Raw genomic sequence first — 20,678 nt, forward strand, 5'->3', positions numbered from 1 at the left:
ACCCAAAAAGGGATGTAGAAACTATACTAAGAAACTAGCTTTTAAAGGTATTTTGTACTAAGGGAGGGAGGAAGGGAAGGAAAGGAAACAAGGGAGGAAGAGGAGGAAAGGAAAAGAAATGGAGGCAACCTAAAGCATCGAGTTAAAATGAAACAATAACAAATTCAGCTAAATGTAACGTATTAAGTGATTAAATACAAATGAAAAAGCGAAAAGATAAAAAGTGAAAATCATGAACTATGCCTAGAAAGGAAATTTGTCAGTGGCAACCATAACAAGTCCTTTTTAATTAAAAGAGGTGCAGTAGTAGCAAAAGCACGATCAAGTATGTGGTGATGACATAACAGATTCCATCAAGCACTATATGAGATCTTCAAAGTATCCTTCCAATTTGAGGTAATTATCTGTAAGGAAATAGCTATATACAAATCTATACAGTTACGAACATTACAAGGGACATTCCATATAGATGAAGAACTGATAGAGCAAGATTTCGCATCGCGACTTGCTCGAGTCAAGAACCTCGAATTTGTTATAATCCTATAATACAATTTGTACATTTTACTAATTTCCTTTATTTTTGATATGCGTGTATATTAGTGACGCTTGCTTATGTGTTTTACTAATACAAGTAACCCTTGTCCATAATATGGCTGCCGCTTTTGAATTTGCTTCTGCGCATGCGTTAGTCACACTCACGTGACGTGACGTAGTTGTAGGTTTGGTGGGAAAGGGTGCGCATGCGTAATAAGCCTCAAGATGGCTGCTTTTGTAATAACGTGGTAAAGCTTGCACCGCCGCTCTTGTGTTATTGTCTGTTGCACTTACCCTTAATTGCATAGTATATTTTTATAAGTAAGAAATATGAAGTAATTACTCCTGATGTATGGTACATTCATTCATTTCTATGTTTTAATTTGTTTTCGCTTACTCTTCATGTACCACGGTATGGAGGGTTAGTGTATGTACGGGTGTCCATGCTGGAGTGCTCTACCACGCATGTCAGAAATCCGGCCAACAGCATTTGAATGACTGCCAACCAGTAGTAGCAGCCAAGATGTGCCTGGGAAGATGCACCTTCACCCAGCCGGAGAAACTGAAATGTTACATTTTAAACAAATGTATTCTTTTCCATTGTATTCTGTGCGACTTCTCATGGGAACCCCAAACCTGCTAGGCGGTACCCTAGAATGTAGATTAGGGCTTGGAAAAGCCTGTTCTGATTGGTGTGTTAACCCATCCTACCTTAGGACCAATCGAAATTGGGGATTCTGACACTTTGCAACATTGGGGGGTGGTACACTGACCCGAAAACAGTATAACTAGCCTAGGTTCACCTAGGGAAATTGTCCGACTTGTCTGAATAGCTGACCTGTCACTGACCCAACGCACTCAATAGGTGACTGAATTTACAGAGCGCTGTGGAGCACTCTGTCCGAATTTTGACCATAGACTCAAAGGTTTTACTAAACCTTAAGTGCTGGCGGAGCACTTTGCTGGGGAGTTCGCTAACCCAATCGGGGTCCTGACTGATAGCTGCAGAGAGGGTGGAGCGCATGCGTTGCTTCCGAACTGCGGGTGCTGGTCGTGCCTTGGTGGTCCTGTCCTGATCCTAATCTGGTTTTCCTGTCCTGTCCTGGGGTGTCCATTCTGCACCTGCTGTCCCACTGATGACTGTCCTTCCTTGGGGTATTTCCTGTCCTTAACTGACCCGTGGCCAGGGTTGGTTTGCACACCATTTTAGGTAAATATACTGCTGCGAAACTTTATATTGCACCTTTCTATTTTCTGTCTTTGCTTCAATAAAGACATACCTTTGCATATGATAAGTTTCCATGCTTCCCGCATCTATTGCATATCATAAAGTCATTTGCATTTAATTTCATAGCGTGCTCCTATGTTACCCTACCTTTTAGAAATCATTTTCTCCATTGCAGTTTAGAAGTAATCTGATGTGGTCTATAATTTTCTCTTACAAAACCGACTGAAGTAACTGTCTAGAATTATAGCGTTTTTCCTTTTCTTACCCGTCCTATAGATATATAGGATCTCTATGATAACCCATACTTTGAAGTACTTCCCAATAGTTTACCTCTAGTACGTGCATAAGTTTGTCCATCTATAATTGTCCATCCTAAAGTTTCACTTTGGAACCTGCATAGTATTTCCTCGTTTCATCTCATATTAGAATTTCAATGGTTACTCTGACATTATTTCTCTATAGCTATGTGCTTTTCGTTATCTTGATTATTGATTGTCTTTTGACTGTAAACTTAATGATTTCTGAGAATGAACTTTAGATAAACTTTTGAAACTTTCCAGTTGTCCGTGGTCATTTTTAGAAATATTCAGAGTATATATATGAAGTTGGGTTTATATTTTTCCTGCCTTTCTTCACAGCTAGCTCCCTGACCCATCGTGGTCATAGGTACCCGAAACGGTGGATGGTAAGTCGGGTACACTAGAAACAATCGAAAGGATTCATGGTTATTGGTAGTAGACTGTGAGGTCATCTGATCAATGTATATATATGAAATAAAGTATATGGGCCCGAAACCTAAGTGGTGAAATTTATTGGTCGGGTGACCCACGATCTCTATCAGTAATGTACTGGTAGCACAGAGGATGGTTAGGGAATAGTTAAAAGTTAGGTAGGACTAGTTAAACTAGCTAGGTTGGATGCTGCTAAATAAGGTTTTTTATGCTGCTACAAGGGCAAGTAGTTCACGTGATTTGATCACTCACTTGAAATGTTTGCTTTGAAAAATTATGAAATGTTTTAAATTGTTTTTCTTATTATTATACTGATATAAGTATTAACCCATTCGTTCGTAAAGTGTTTTTATGCTGTTGTTGGGAATCCCCGGGGAATTGAATAGCGAGTGGTGAAGAGAATCCACTTGCTTTGAGGTCACTGGCACAAGGAAAGTTGGTGCAGGTTAGGCAGAACTGGAAGCACTAACTAGGGTTTTCTGAATGTATGTTTGAGTACATGCTAGCAACGAGGTTCGCTGACAAAAATTCTGTTGTGGCATAACCTAGCAAGGGTCACACCGGAAGGAGTAGCAGGTTCATCGAAGCTTGGGTGAAAGCAAAGGGATTCGCTGGTGAAACTTTAGGCTTAGTATATATCCCGGAAAGGTGGATGAGTCTAGGGAAGTAACAGGTTCCCCAATGCTTGAATGAAGGATAGGCAGAAGAGATCTATCCGTAGTGTGTGAAAAGTAAATGGAAGTAGTTTACTTGTAGTGAAAAGAAATTCTTTCCTGTCTAGACACTTGAGCACAGTGGCGAATGTGTATTTGTTGTCAAATAACCAAGCACTAGCACTTTAGAAAGAAAGAAAGTTTCCGTTACCTTGAAAAGGAGGGAGTCAGTCGCGAAGCTGCTCTGACGTCACTCTGTGCCGCGCTGGGATTGGTAGACACAGCGGGTGTGTAGCGGAGCTGGGATTGTAAAGGAGGGGTGAGTGCCGAAGAGTGAGAACTGTCTCGCGAAAAGGCCGCGCACCCATTGGTCGAGATTATTTGAATTCGTGCACTTCATTGGGCGCACAGAAATAAAAGAAGCACTTGGATTGGAAGTGATTTTGTAAACAAAAGTCACTCGTAAAAATCGTATGTGGCATTCGTATAGACCGCATACTAGACCTGACCCTCGATATATGGGATTTGAGAACGATCAGTGGAAAGGTGTTAAAAACGACATTATGTACGGAAACAAAAGAAAATTGTCTCTTGTAAATAAGGTAAAGAATTACTTTAAGAAGGACAAGCCGATTAAAACTAGAGAAGGTGTTGTCATACCGCCACCCAATACTCCCGCATCTTTCATGATGTTTGATAAAGGGTACAACACATGTGTATGGTTGGAAAATTGGGCGGAATACACGAAAGATGACGGAGTGTTGGCTTTTCCGTTAGACGGAACCTTTAACAGCAGGATTCTATTTAACTTGAGAACCCGAATGAATGATTTACATCCCAGACCTAGATTAACGCAGTACGAAGCACTAGAGGAATGGGAGATTGAGGCTTTTGAAAGGGATAAGCCCCGGATGGATAAAGGGTTAACTAAATTTTATACAAAGTTGAAACAGGAAACCCGAGCCAAAAAGATGAAACAGTGGAGGCAAAATATGATTGTAGAAGGACCGTTTCCAATGATGCCAATGGGTGGTCCTCCTGGGGGGGAAAAGAAGACAGAACAAAGTAAACCCTGGGTGGCCATTGGGGAGTCGGATGATGAACTATTAGACGACATGTTTATCAGAAGTCCACCTTCTTATAATGAAGGACACCGTCCTTCTAGTGAAGGGGATGTTTTCCGAAGACCTCCTCCCAAAGATGAGGCCAGATCTGTAAGTGTAGGAGGGAGTTGCCAAATACCTCCCTATAACGAGAGTTTAGGACCCGTAGATACGAAAGATATTTACCCCAGAATACCCACTAGTGGAGAGATGAAGTACTCACGTGAAAAAGACTTTTGCTTTCGCCCTTCCTACGGAGGTGAGGCCAGATCCTCAAGTTCAGGAATGCCGTTCTTACAACCTCAAGGTGAGGAAGCACCAAGATACCTAAGTATAGGACGTTTGTTCCCAAGACCGAATTATGGTGAAGGACCAAGTGAGACGCATCCCACTGCCCCAAGTTATGTTCCGACTTTGACCCCGCGGGTATTACATGAAAAATCTTTAGACAGAGTATTAGAAGAACAAGAGCGAGAAGCTCTAGCAAAACAGAGAGCTGAAATAATTCAGAAAATCTCCCAGTTAAATACCAGCCCTGAAGCCCTGACTATCCCAGTAACTATTGGACCAGTGGTTCCGTTGTATGGGGATCGACAGGGGAGTCCAAAGACTCCAGTTTTTTCCCCAATTATAACGCAGCCGAAATCAGAAGCCTTAATCGTAGATGACCAGACTAGTGAATGCGAGTCTGAGGTCTCGCTTTTGGATCTGCCCATTAGGGATACAGGAAAAAGGATGCAGAAAAGGCATAATCCTTTCAACACGAGGGAGATTCAAATGGAATCAACTTCGGGTACTAAGAGTGTCACTCTAGTGACTCCTGAAGAAATCGAGAGATGGAGTCAAGAATTGGAAAAACAAACTCCTCAGTCGAAACCCCTAAATCTTTACAAACTGAGAGTAGAAATAGAAGAACTGATGGCAGGAAACGTAGGATTAGATCGATTAAATACCTACTCGGAGGAAGAGTTGCTGTTTATCTGCAAGAGTCTTACCCGAAATACCAGAGTACTCCATGAAAAGCTGACCGACACTGCAGCTAGTATGGGAATCGATATATCAAAATCGAAACCTTTGCAAAAACCATACAGAGCAGATTTTTCAGACAAAGATTTAGACAACCTGAATGTGTCCGAGAAAAAGGCACAGGTCAAAGAATTATTGACAGTCCTGCAAAAATGGGGAGATGTAGAGAAATGGAAAGCCAGATGGGCCAGGAAGAAAGATGAGGCTCGATCCAAACAAACGACTCCTGAATTCGTTCTAAGGGAAGCAGACAAACCAGAACAGTTATACCCAATGCGTGAAGTGCCAGGTGGAAAATATGTGCACGTTCCCTGGTCCTGGCAGGATATTGTGTCTTTTACCAATGATTTCCCAAAATTACGAGAGAAACCTGTGGATTGGTACCGGCAGGTGGAAAGATTTGTAAAGGTGCAAAAATGCTTATGGAAGGACCTGGATGGGTTCTTTGACATTGTGGTCCCGGTAGATCTATGGGCCGAGTGTAAAATAGCCATAGGTTGGCCTAGTGAGGAATACCCGAGGGACTCTAAAACTGGGGAACCCTCTAAAGAAGTGATGAAAAAATATGAACAAGTAATTCAGCATCTGAAGTTAAAAGTGCCCGCAAAGGAAAATGATTGGACCAAAATAGATAGAACCACGCAGGAAAGGGACGAAACTGTACATTCCTTTTATGAAAGACTGTTGCAGGTGTTCAAAACATACAGTGGTATAGATAACATCGAGATGAAGGACATGACCCATTTTATTTACACGTTTGTAAATGGTTTAAGACCCGAAATTTGTCAGTGGATAAAAGATAACAAAATTTGTTGGCAGTCCAAGAAAATGGACGAGGTCCTACGGTACGCAAAGTACTGTGAGGACGAGATGGCAGAAAAGCGAAAGGCTTTGAAGGAGAAAGTCATGTGGGCACAGGTAAAATTAGCTGAGCAGCAGGAAAAGCAATTGAATAAGCTAAATAAAACTACTCAGAACCAAGGCCCTGGGGGTGGGGGTGGAGGAAAGCCCCGAGCAAAAATGAGCAGGGAGGAAGCCAAAAAGAAATTTCCCTGCCACCAGTGCGGGGAGATTGGACATTGGCGAGATGAGTGTCCATATTTACAGCATGATAATACCCAAACCCCTGATTTAATTCCACAGACGCAGAATGAAAAACCAAGAAAGACCCAGCAGCAGGTAAAAACAATTCAATTGCCCCGAGCGCCAAAGCCAACTTTTAAGGGGAAATCACCGCAGGGTGACGACATAGAGATCTGGGGGGGCAATGAGAATAGAAATGCAGCAACTTTGCAGTTTTTGTTAAATGATACTTTTTTCTGTGACAAACAGTACTGACGGGGCCTGAGAGGGGAGGACAAGGAGTGTGTACTTGGCGCCTCCTTGCCGGTAGACCAGTCAGGGCCATACATTGAAGGAAAGGTTGATGGGAATGATGTCACCTTTCTGTTGGACACTGGTGCTACCCGTTCTACTGTGAGAACAGCAGACGTTCCAAACCTACCCCTCTCGGGAGAAGCAATCCAAGTAGTGGGAGTATCTAATCAATTGATTAGTACACCTGTTACAGAGCCCATGGAGATTTCAATAGGGAACTTCAAAGAAATGCACAGATTTGTCGTTTGTGATACCAGTCCGGTGAACTTACTGGGACGTGATTTGTTGTGCAAAATGAACTGTACTATCTTTTGCACACCAAAAGGCGTTGAAATTCAAACCCCAGACGAAGATGGCATTTATAAATTAATGTTAATCAGACCTGACTCAGAAATTAGACGAATGACTATACAAGACTTACCCGAGGAACTTCAACAGACAGTGAAACCAGAAGTTTGGGATTTTACAGGAAAAGATGTAGGATTAATGGCCAATGTAGACCCAATACAAATAGCCATGAAAGAAAATGCAGTGTACCCCAATACCAAGCCCTACAGAATGAGTGCTGAGGTGAGAGCAGGAGTTGCCATCGAAATACAGAAGTTGCTAGAAGCCAACATCATACAAGAGGTAATGAGTAGTCCGTGTAACTCACCCATAATTGGAATCAAAAAGCCTAGTGGCAAATACAGAGTAGTGCAGGACCTGAGAAAGGTTAACAAGATCGTGGTTCCTTGCTGCCCTATTGTCCCGAACCCAGCAGTAATCCTGTATCAGATTCCCTGGGATGCTGAGTGGTTCACAGTAATAGACCTATGTCACGCATTTTTTTCGATCCCTTTGCATCCAGACAGCAAATTTCTTTTCTCATTTGCTTTCAACAGTCACGTGTATGTTTGGAATCGGGTCCCCCAGGGGTATACAGAAAGCCCCTCTATCTTTAATCAGATCTTGAAAAAATGCCTTGAATCTTTAGTCCTACCTGGAAAGTCTGTTCTGGTGCAATATATTGACGACCTCTTGGTGGCATCCAAAAGTCATAGAGATTGTGTAATTGACACCATTGCCTTACTGAACCACTTAAGTGAAAAGGGACACAAGGTGGACCCTGAAAAACTGCAGTTTTGTTCAAAATAAGTAAAATATCTAGGGCACCAGATAGAAAAAGGCGTCAGAAAAGTCACCTCAGAAAAAGTCAGAATAATTCAAAAGATGCAGTTACCTCGTACCCAGAAAGAAGTCAGAATGTTCCTTGGAGTTGTGGGCTACTGTAGGCAATGGATTGTGGCATTCGCAGTCCTAGCAAAGCCTTTGATAAAAATTACAAAGAAAGGATCACAGGACCCAGTGGAATGGGATGATGAGAGCTTAACAGCCTTCACTCAGTTGCGAGATTGTCTGTGTACAGCCCCTGCTTTGGGAATGCCTGACTATTCTAAGGAGTTTGCACTGTTCTGTGACACACGAGACAATTGTGCATTGTCAGTCCTAACACAGGAACACGGGTTGACTAGATGGCCAGTGGCATATTTTTCTGCCACATTGGATCCAGTGGCTGCTGGATTACCTGGGTGCCTGAAAGCAGTAGCTGCAACTTGCACGAGTTTAGAACAGAGTGAATCCATTGTCATGGGACATCCTGTAACTGTGTATGTTCCACATGCAGTTGTGATCCTATTAACCCGAACTAAGACTCAGTATCTCACCCCTAGTCGGCTGACTAAATACGAGAGGATTCTCGTGGGTGCTGCAAATGTAGTCATCACTAGGTGTAATATCTTGAACCCAGCCACTCTACTCCCTGACTCAATGGTAATGGAAGCAGAGGGAGAGAATGAGCATGACTGCATTAACCTGACAGAATTCAGTACTAAACCCCGCCCAGACATTAAAGAAACACCTTTGCCTGAACATGATAAGGAATGGTTTGTGGATGGTTCATGCATGAGGCACGAACTGGTAGGCCTAAGTGCTGCATACGCTGTGGTCGCTGTAGACAAAATTGAAGAAGCATCCTGTTTATTTGGAATAAAGTCTGCACAAGTAGCCAAATTGATTGCCTTAGTAAGAGCTTGCAAATTGGGAAAAGACAAAAGAATAACAGTGTATACTGACAGTCAGTACTGTTATGGGGTTGTGCATGACTTTGGCCAATTGTGGCTACAAAGAGAATTCCTGACTTCATCAGGTACCCCCATTCGAAATGGGAAAATTGTACAAGACCTTCTAGAGGCAATCCAATTACCAAAAGAATTGGCAGTGGTCAAATGTGTTGCTCATAAAAAGGGCCTTGAAGCTGTTTCCTTGGGAAATGATTTTGCTGATCGAGTGGCAAAACAGTGCGCTAGGGATCGCATGTCAATAAATATCAAACTGGGAGGGACTGGAAACAGCTGCCAACTTATGGTGTTTGAAGAAGTGCCTACCTGGGATGAAGTGAGAGATTGGCAGCATGCTGTGCCCTCGAAAGAGAAAGAGAAGTGGAGGATACTTGGTTGTCGACCAAGAAGAGAGGATGGTGTCATTGTGGGCCCAAATGGTATGCCTGTGTTGCCTAGAAATCTGCTTGCTTCAATGGCGCGGCTGATACATGGAAATTCTCACATTGGTAGGGATGCCATGGTTCTGGTGTTTCAACAGACCTGGTATAACCCGAAGTTCAGGAAGGTGGCAGAATCACTCTGCCAGAGGTGCTTGACATGCCAACAGTTCAACGCTGGCAAAAGAACAGTAGTTGAATTTGGGAAAATTGGGAAATCAGGGGGTCCCTTTGTGAGACTACAGATTGATTTTATCACCATGCCCCGTTGTGAGGGAAAGAGAAAAGTCCTTGTCATTGTCTGCCTATTTTCAAAATGGGTGGAAGCTTACCCTGCCACACAGTATGACGCCATAACAGTAGCCAAATTGTTGCTACGAGAGTTGATACCTAGGTTCGGGGTTCCAGTCGCTATTGAATCAGATAGAGGCGGACATTTTCAGAATGAGGTAATCGGCCAGCTCTGTAAAGCATTTGGAATCACACAAAAGCTGCACTGTGCTCATCGTCCAGAGGCTTCTGGAGTAGTAGAGCAAATAAATGGCACTATAAAATCAAGATTAGCAAAAATGTGTGACTCTACTGGAATGAACTGGATAACTGCTTTGCCTCTTGTTCTGATGGGACTCAGAAGTATTCCAGACCGGAAAACAGGCCTGAGCCCCCATGAAATCCTAATGGGAAGAGTGATGAGACAAGCATGGGTACCAGGATACAAACTGTTAAGCATTACTGATGATTTGGTACTTGAGTACTGCAAGCAACTGGGTGACCAAGTGCGTTCTATCTCTCGCCAGATTGGGGAAGACGCCGTCGCCAACCCGACAACTCCAGTTCACAAATTGGTTCCTGGTGACTGGGTTAGAATCAAGAAACATACTCGTTCGAGTTGCCTTGCACCGAGGTGGGGAGAGAAGCGCCAGATAATACTGGTGACCACGACAGCGGTGAAGTGTGCAGGCGTTCCCAAGTGGATCCATGCCAGCCATACACAGAAGGTAATTCCAGACAAAGAACCTGGAGCGGAAGGTTGTCCAGCTGAGGGGTCTGCAGACGTCGGTCCTGAAGTAGCTGATGACGAACAGCCGAGCACCAGCCAAGATGATTGGATACCTATAATCGACCTAACTGAAGACCCAATCAGAACAAGAGAGCGAACCTACGAAGATAGAGAGTGGGATGGAGAGGTCGAGATAGGCACAGGCGAAGACCCTCAGATCATTGAGATTCACGTCAAATCTGAGGACGAAGAGGAAGGTCAGACAGGGACAGAGCAAGTGATTGACACATCTCCACTAACTCCTGAAATCGAAAAGGGACAGACTAGAACTAGTGTAAAAGTTCGAGCAGAAGAAAATCAAGGGATCGAAGTGCTTGAACAGGACCAGATAGAACTAGAAGAACGTGTTCAGGACGCAGAAACAGAGACTTTCGAAAGCCAAACCCAAAATTCACCTGAACCAGGCCAGCTTAGTAACCAGGCAGAAGAAATAGATACAAGACCTGGGATTAGTCAGACAGGAAGGGAAGAGACAGAAGCAGAAGTGCCACAAACAAATGAAAACAAAAGAACATTAGAAGAAAGACAAATCCCAGTGCCAGCTAAACGACTTAAGAAAAGAAAACATATTGAACCAGGATTCATAAAGAAACTAAGACTAAGAATAAAAACAGTAGAAGAGAAACTTGCTGACAGAAGGAAAAGTATACGAATAGCAGAGCAAGCTGGAGAAAGCTCCAAAAGAAGGAGTGATCGAATAAAAAGACTGAACGAAAAATACCAGGATCCTGAATGGACATACTTGATTCTGGAAGAGTTTGAGGATCTTGATATCACTGACGAAAGTGACGGAGAATCGATTGCTGAGCATTCTGCGGGAGAAGAAGACGAACTAACCTGAAGTTGTGCAGAGTAAGCTACCTGTGCAAAGTTACAAAGAGGGGTTGAAAACTTCTTCTGAGCAAAATGTCTGATTCAAACGTGAATGGTAGACCTAGTCGCAGTTGTTGCAAAACATGCTGCAAAGTGTGTATATGTAGTATAGTTATAATAATAATAGTTTGGATAGGATTAACAGTTTTCATTCCTGTTATGGTGAGCAAAAGTACTAATATTGACCCTACTCAGATTACTGACACTGAAGAACTGACAACACGAAGTGTAGAAAGACGTGAAAAGGCACTCCGACAAACAAAACGAGACTTAGGAGCATCAGATGAGGAAGGACTACATTACCACGGAGTAAAGAACCAGACTCATTTAAATGTTTTCGCAAATCTTTTAGTACACTATGTAGAAACTATGGAGATAGAAGACTGCTATGTCTGTATGAAGCTACCCACTTCTGTAGCTGAAGGAGTGACTTACCATCACCTGCCCCTGACATATGGAATTTCTTGTAGCATTTTAGCAAGCTTATTTTATAAAAGAGGACCGTTACAGTACTATTACTCTAACAATGACGTGATATTTTCTGAACTTCCTATACGTGGAAATTTGAATCCTGTACATACTAAAAGTGACGTTACACGTTATATGGGAGAATACTTTCTGACTATAGGTAACATAGACTTAAATGAAGCACACAGGGATAATTTGACCTGTTCATTACATGAACAAGAGAAAATTTTCCTAAACATGGCCGAGAAAAGAAGGGAGAGTTTCCAAAGAAAGGCAAATGATAAAAAGCAGAAGACTCCTAAATGGGCTGAAAACATGGAAAGCACCTCAAATGGTGGGGCTGGTCCTGCCTTGTTGCTGGATTTCGAAAAGAAAGGGAAACTCTGTCTTCACCGCGAGAAGACTAGTTATTATAATAACATTTTCATTGGTTCCAGTCAATGTGAACATAATTATAAGGTAATTGGAGGTTGGGGTTTCAAAAAATGGGTCAGAACCTGTGTTTCCCGGAATTTATTATATATGCGGAGACAAGGCTTATTTCAAATTGCCGGATCACTGGTATGGAAGCTGCTACTTTGGCATTGTCTTCCCGAAAATATACCATGTGAATGAAATTGCTGGAAGCAATGAAAACACTAATGGCTTAGTGCGTAGCAAAAGAGAAAGTGTAGGCGAAATAATGGGTAGTATTTTTAGTGCACTGATACCTGGAGTGGGAGTGGTTCTGAACACTCACAGAATTTGCAAATTGTCCACAATAGTGGATGTGTTGTCTACTGACACAGGTCATGGATTTCTGCTGGTCAATACCGAAATGGTTGCGATCAGATCAATGGTTTTGCAGAACAGACTTGCGCTTGACACCTTATTAGCAAAAGAGGGCGGAGTCTGCCGGATGTTGAAGGCGCAACATTGTTGCACTTACATTCCGGACAAAAGTGTACAGATCAAAAGATATGTGAAAAACATTACTAATTTGGAAAGGGAACTCAAACCACTCGAGGTTGATAGTGCCTGGAAGAGACTGGTTGATGGTCTCTCCAATATAGGTCATTGGTTTGCTAGCTTAGGTAAAAGCTTATTGTTTAAGGTACTGATGCCAATTGGAGTGATAGGTTTTATCCTATTTCTCATATTCGTCTGTTGCAAATGTCGCAAACGCACAAAAAAGTACCAAGTGAATGCGAGAGGAGTGAAAAGAAGTGTGGATGAACTTGAATTAGAAGAAATGAATAATCAGATTTACAAAAGGGTGAAAAATTCTCACCCTACCAAAGATGCGAAGGAAAAACTGAATCGCCTGTTGGAAGAAATAGAGTTGTACAAGGTGTGAAAGAAAAGTTGGCATCTGGTTCCATTATTTTGTGATGATAGTAAATATCATCAAAGAGGGGATTGATAGAGCAAGATTTCGCATCGCGACTTGCTCGAGTCAAGAACCTCGAATTTGTTATAATCCTATAATACAATTTGTACGTCTTACTAATTTCCTTTATTTTTGATATGCGTGTATATTAGTGACGATTGCCTATGTGTTTTACTAATACAAGTAACCCTTGTCCATAATATGGCCGCCGCTTTTGAATTTGCTTCTGCGCATGCGTTAGTCACACTCACGTGACGTGACGTAGTTGTAGGTTTGGTGGGAAAGGGTGCGCATGCGTAATAAGCCTCAAGATGGCTGCTTTTGTAATAACGTGGTGAAGCTTGCACCGCCGCTCTTGTGTTATTGTCTGTTGCACTTACCCTTAATTGCATAGTATATTTTTATAAGTAAGAAATATGAAGTAATTACTCCTGATGTATGGTACATTCATTCATTTCTATGTTTTAATTAGTTTTCGCTTACTTTTCATGTACCACGGTATGGAGGGTTAGTGGATGTACGGGTGTCCATGCTGGAGTGCTCTACCACGCATGTCAGAAATCCGGCCAACAGCATTTGAATGACTGCCAACCAGTAGTAGCAGCCAAGATGTGCCTGGGAAGATGCACCTTCACCCAGCCGGAGAAACTGAAATGTTACATTTTAAACAAATGTATTCTTTTCCATTGTATTCTGTGCGACTTCTCATGGGAACCCCAAACCTGCTAGGCGGTACCCTAGAATGTAGATTAGGGCTTGGAAAAGCCTGTTCTGATTGGTGTGTTAACCCATCCTACCTTAGGACCAATCGAAATTGGGGATTCTGACACTTTGCAACATTGGGGGGTGGTACACTGACCCGAAAACAGTATAACTAGCCTAGGTTCACCTAGGGAAATTGTCCGACTTGTCTGAATAGCTGACCTGTCACTGACCCAACGCACTCAATAGGTGACTGAATTTACAGAGCGCTGCGGAGCACTCTGTCCGAATTTTGACCATAGACTCAAAGGTTTTACTAAACCTTAAGTGCTGGCCTTGGTCCTCTATTGCATGAGAACAGGTCACCGACCCAGAGAAGCCACCCAAAATTCCAGTACAATCTAGCGGACTCATTTTTTGTTTTAAAATACATGATACAATAAACAATTGGAAGGACGTACCCATTACCTTTAGACTAAGATAAGGTGCTGTAGACAGCACGTCTAGCCTTTATTTTCAAGCAAATATGACTCATGGGACTACATGCCCCACAATGCATCAGTATAGCTTTTGCATATAACAAACAGGAAATAGCGGCGGCCATCTTTACTGAGAGAAATTCGAATCCCACAGTACAGAGCAGCAGCTCCAGCCACAGGTATTTGTCCCACTTGCACTAATACGCGCTTGCTGAGCGCTGAATCAGTTAAAATATTCTACTAAGGGTGCGCTTTGTTTTTCTTTGTAGAATGCTGAAATCAACAATTCCATTTATGCGCAAATGAGAGATTAAATCAAGGTAGGCAATCCCTTCTCAAATTCTCCAAGCGAGTGTTTAACATAACGTGCACACCGCTAAGCGTCTGAATATTAATCTTTCCCATATCTCAGAACCCAAACTGATGGTCACGCCGCTTTTAATGGACCCTGCCAGCACTCGGCACTACTGAAAGTAAAAGGTATGCTTCCACTCCCCAACTTGTTTTAGCTAGTGAATATATTGTACCAATCTCGTAATGATAAAAATTAAAAACATCCCTTAAATTCTTTTAGGCTTCTCTGCTTGGCCACGTTATTTCATTTAAACGGACCCCCAAAAGACCCGATCTGAAATTCAACACTGAGCAGCCTTGGTATGTAGCGCACACCGACATTGCATCTACTGTATGATAAAAAGGAGCCCACACACTAGATTAAGCAAAACATTGCTTTTGTATCCCACAGATACAAGATACATACAGCCCTGATGACAGACCAGTGACTCCAGTCTGGTCTAGAAACGCGTCGGCAGTATTGGTTGGGAGATATAAAGTATTACTGTTGCACTAAAGCTAGGACCGGCTGGTCCAGCACTAAAATATACAAGATATTTAATCATTTATCTTCCCAACCCCTAGTTTCTCTCATTCAGTGTTTGTTAGCTTTTTGTTGTTCGTAATTGATATGTTTGTATTATTATTTTTTCAATAATGTCTGATGTGAGAAATTTTCTATTGTGTGTTCTAATGATTTCTAAATGTGTAAATAGTCTTTGCCCTTAATGTTTGCTAACATTAATCCAGCTTTGTAAATATTTGTAAATATTTGCAATCAATGTCTTTTTTCTGTCAGCAATTTTTTCAAATTATAGAAAATACAAAATGATTGACACAAAATAATGGTGTCCAGGGAAGCGATAATAAAGTGTTTCTTACCCTATATCAAAAAATTGTATTGAGTTACTGTGGTTTGGGCATTTTGTGTTCGTTACTAATGTTATTAGGTCTAGCCCTCACCACATAAAGGACCTAACCCCTTTTGTTCCCAAAATCTAAAGCGCGGCGCTCGTGTGTGGAACAGAGATGAGGGTCTACCAGCCGTAGGCGCCATTAGTGAGTTTGTGTTAATTAATTTCGGCAGCCGTGCATAACAAAAGTAATAAGCGGCTACCGTTTCCAAACCTGTAGGTGCTGTGCTCTCATCTTAAAAGCCGTTGCAGGAAACTATGTTGTGTCTGCACTAGGAAAGTAGTGCTCACAGACTGAATAAACATACTGTGTAACCAAACAAGAAAAAAGTTCAGTGCTCATGGGAGGTTACAAATGCAGACAAGGCGTTACTAAGGAGGTACTAACAAGCCTATTAACAAATCAGAAGCAACCATTTAGAAAGGACAGTAACAAGAGCCATTCAAAAAGTTGGTTGAAGAGTGGGCGGAGCTCCAAGTCTATACCTGAATACAGCATGCCACACAGAGCAGCGAATGCGCCGTTAGGCTCGACCTAAAAATTAAACCCTTACACCGTTGGGAGTAAACTTATGTAAAAACATACAATTTATTTTATTATGACATCTTGGTGCATCTTGGCGCTACAAAACAGGTGTTTTAAGACTCTGTAAATCAGAAAAGGAATTTTGTCCTCATAAATGCCGTTATTTGCGCACCTAACTTGCAATTTGATCAGAAAACGGCTTTGTGTTTCGGTCCTATTACCAACACATGTCTAGAGTTCTAGTGTCATTGTCTTTGCTTGATCAGAGTTTTACCGCCCTCTGGTGGACATTAGATGAAAAAACTGTTTGCTGTCTCACTTGGTTTTACTTTAAATGGCTTTCGCGTTATGAACAAGTGCAAACATAGAATCTTGCACTGTTTCGTTCAGAGTAAACTATAAGGAGCCCAAAGACTCACAGCATAGGTTCTTTAGGATGCTAGGATTAGTTGCTGACTGGCTGGGTCTGTGTGGGTGTTTATCGATGGATGCGTCGAGAACTTGGTTCATATCTCCCGCGACGATCAGTAGGTCGTCAAGCGGTAGGGTATGCAGTTGTGCTTCTACCCCTTCCCAGAATTGTTTGTCCTCGCAGTTGGGGCCATATATGTTTGCCACGTGGAACGTCTCTCCCGCTCTTCTAAGTGTGGTCACAATTGTTCTTCCTTGGGTGTCTGCCTGTGAGTCTACCACTGCTATGTTGGACTTCCTGCTGATAATTGTTACCACCCCGTTCTTTTTGTTCTGCGCAGGTGATCCCACTACCTCCCCTATCCAGTTTGCGCTTATGCGTCTGATGTCTGCTGCTTCCAGTCTCGTTTCTTGGAGCACATATATGTCACTCTTTTGTTTCCTAAGGTGTTCAAGTATCTTCCGCCTTTTCAGGCAAAGGGTACGGATCAATGAGATTCAAATATATCAATATTCAGTTGGTGGACAGTTAGTAGAATTCCATTGCTGGAACAGGCATGTGATTATTGTATGATGTGAATTGTTCTGTAGGCTAGCATACAAACTCAACATAACCTAGAAGGCTGGTTCCCCTGAAGAACTTTAACGAATGCAAATCATCATCATGATGTCGACCAGGAGATGGTCTTTGTGAAAACGAAACTGCATTAATAGTTTAAATGAAAGAACACCACACCGAAAATTGATCAGTAATAACTGGTAAAATGAAAACTGAATAAAAAACATGAAAAATACAGAGACTGAATCAAACTCAATGGTGTAGGGCTTTACTGAAGGTACACGCCTGTTATAGGTTCTGTGCTGCTGTGTCAGAGTGCTACCACAATCTGCGTATATCTATCATGGAGTGCTACATGTACTCCCAAGGCATAGGGAGTCTGTATATGTGCACGTGTTTCAATTGTTCCCTCGTACATGGCCTCTTTCCTTATCTTGCAGACTCAGTCGGAAAACTGTATATTATACTGGAAACTATATGAGATATATGTGCATATGTATACCATTTAATTCATACATTTTATCTTTCTGCTGTACCTCAAGTCTCAGACGCAAAACCAGAACCCATGCTACCATCTTATAACTAATACCAATGCCATACATGTGCATACACTTCCATGTCTGTCAAAATCTCCCTACTACCAAAATAGTTTAGTTTACTCTTTCAAGAGACTTAAAGCTTGTGTCTCACCCTATGACTGACAACTGTCTTCCACCACACACAAACTCCCCACTTCAAGCCATACTATGCTCCCCTATCACCTTCGCAGAGGCATCTCTGCCCCAGCATCATCTCTCTCACTTGTGAATCTATCACACCCAGTACATTCCTTCTACGTACTCCAGACGTGTCTGTTTAAATCATACCTTGGGACCATGTAAAGAAATATATGTTCTCCATCAGTGGTAAGCCCTATAGATTGTGCCTGAGGACATCAACCAAAAGACAGCAGCAAAAGCTCGACTCTTTGCAAACCATCCAACCACATTTGCATCTTCCAGGGCTCCAAAAGAGGTCCGTGTTAGAAATTCTTGGAGACAATTCCATCATCCTTGGCTAGCTGGAGGATAGAGTCTTCAGACTCACCCATCTTACGAATTGCCCCTCAATATATTCTTTGAATTGTCCAGTGACTCTGCCTGTGACCTTATCAACCTTAGCTATGTTCATCTGGATAGACGCATGCTCCTTGGCGCCACTAATTCTGTTGTTTTCAAGCATTTACGAGGAACGTACAGGTCCACAAACTCACCAGCGTCATTCTGCATGGTTACTGTTGTACTGTGTCAAGCTGATCTCCGCCTGGAACAAATGGTCGACAACGAAAAGATCCGCAGATCTACTGCAGCCAAGAAGGAGAATACACTGCAATAATCACCAGCAATTCCACCTCCGCTTAACTAATGTGAAAGGTCTGGAAAAGTGGCAAGTTACATTATAACCATTACTTCCATTTTATTCTTTGCAAAAATGATCAGGGTAATAACTTTCTCCACCACTAGCTAATGCTCTACAACCCAATTCACCTGCAAAACAAGTTTTTAGCAGGTATACAACATGTTGAAGCAGAGTTTTGGGAACCTTGGAAGAATTAGGAAATGTCCTTGAAACAACAAATCTGCAGACATTGCAGTCATAGTGAACTACATAAGAGGATTTTTTTTTTTTTATTTAAAAAAAAAAATAAATAACCTTTATTACATTGCAAAGCATGATACAAGGTGCACTGCCCACGGTTCAGGGGGCTGGCGGTTGATAATGAACTAATACATCTGAACATACTAGCAGGAACGTACACAGCTTGTTCGCCGACATCCCGGAGGCCCGGCAGCGTTCAGGTATGTCATAGTAATTCAAAGTCCAAAGGACCTCTATCCAGCAACGCAACGGTATCCACCCTGCGAGATCTGACCACACCCTGCAATATGTGACCTGCAATTGGACAGCCGAACCCCGCAGGCCACAGACCAGCCCACCCTTCACATGTAAAGAAAGATCAATAAACTCCCCCAACTAACCCCCCACCCGCAGTTGGCAATAGTGTGTCTGTCTGAACTATGTCTCGGAATGGATTTCCCTGAATGCCTTTCTAGTCTTCTGTGGAAGGGGGGAGGTGGAAGAAGGGGGGGGGGAGGGGGAGGAGGAAGAGCACTGCAGAGCCCCGGACTGCTACAGAAGCCCATACCACCCACCGACGCCCCCCCACCCCCCCCCACACACCCCATGTATTCCTAGAGTTCGTCCCACCCCCTCAACCTGGGTCTAGTAGCTATCTACGGGGAGCCTATCCCACGTCCACCCTCATCTCCAGATCAGATCCCTCCTCCTGGCTCCCTGCAGCCGCCAGCTCGGCCGTGTCCTCATCCCGGGTTTGGCTCTCCTCGTCTTCACAGGTCTCAACATGCGTCCTGTATAAGCTCCAGAAGTTCTTGGGGCGACTCTTAGGGGGAAGCAGCTCACTGTATACTTCAGATTGAGTGCAGCAGTACAACATGTCTCTGGCCCATTTCTTCTTAGTGGGTAACGGTCCCCTCATCCAGCAAGAGGCGACAACGCGTCTGGCCACAAGTAGAGCCATGTCAACCAGGCGGCGTAATGCCACCGGCAATGGTTTCGAATATCCCAACAGTGCTAGCGCCGGGGTGGTTGCTATCTCTGCGTCCAGTATCTGGCCTATTTCCATGAACACCTCCCCCCAGAATTTGTGAACCCCTGGGCAGTTCCACGCCATGTGTAGGAAGTCGGCAATTTGTGCATGGCAGCGTTCGCATTCCGGGGTCTGTCTAAGCCCGTATCTGTGCAATCTCTCCGGTGTGTAATAGACTCGGTGCAAATATTTGAAATGCACTAATCTGTGCCTCCCGTTCAGTGAGAGCTTTTTTATGCTGGCACAGCAATATTTCCACATCTCATCGTCTATCTGAGTCTGTAGGTCATGCTGCCATTCCGTTCTGGCCTTGGAGGGTTTGAGTTGTTCGTGACGGACTCCCAACTTGTTAAGATTCGTTACCAGCTTACGAGGGGACACCGTTCCGAGCACGTAAGTGAGTTCCGGTAGTTCAGTTGGCTCCGCCAGGTCCGGGCCCAAGATTTCCTGGAGCGCACTCCGGATCCTGTGATATTGAAAGCGTGCTAAAAGCGATGCCTCTGCCTGTCGGGGGGGTAACTGTTCCCATGTCTTCACCACCCCATCTATGAACAGGTCTTCCAATTTGGAGATCCCTAGTTCGGTTAGCGCTCTCGTGACCCCTCTCTCCAGCAGCAGGGGAAGCCATACCGCCCATTCGATCGGCATTTGTGGGGAATACAGCAGGTCGCAGCCTTGCGCCTTCGCGAACTCGTTCCAAGCATGGTTCGTGGCTTTTATGGAGTCTAGACAACCAATCCTACGGTCCACCGGCAGGCAGACCGTGGCCGGCAACGGAATGGGTTTCGCAAACAGGCGTTCCAGCACTATATGCGGAATGTGTGGGTGCCCGTGTATCCACGAGTGCAGGTGAGCTGCTTGAGCTACCCTGTAATATCTTTCCATATCTGGGGCTCCGAGTCCTCCCATGTCGTATGGTAATGTCAGTACCCTCCATTGGATTCGGGGCTGCCGGACTCCCCACGTGAGTTGTATGAGAACCTGCGTCAGGCGCCTGAAAAAGGCCTTCGAGAGGACCACCGGTAGGTTATTGAACAGGAACAAGAACCTCGGTAAGACTACCATTTTCATGATGGCTACCCTGCCCATTAGTGACAAGGGGAGCTTGCACCATTTTTCGACGTCATCTACCAGCTTGGAAAAAGC

The 20,678-nt window shown here is 43.4% G+C and overlaps 1 pseudogene; it reads right to left on the bottom strand.

Annotated features, from left to right (window-relative positions):
* Positions 1-17,906: 17,906 nt before the first annotated feature.
* Positions 17,907-18,153, bottom strand: LOC144824890 (small ribosomal subunit protein eS21 pseudogene; annotated as a pseudogene).
* Between the last annotated feature and the right edge of the window lie 2,525 nt (positions 18,154-20,678).

This window comes from Lissotriton helveticus, chromosome 3_1 (assembly GCF_964261635.1).
Source record: "Lissotriton helveticus chromosome 3_1, aLisHel1.1, whole genome shotgun sequence".
Classification (NCBI taxonomy): domain Eukaryota; kingdom Metazoa; phylum Chordata; class Amphibia; order Caudata; family Salamandridae; genus Lissotriton; species Lissotriton helveticus.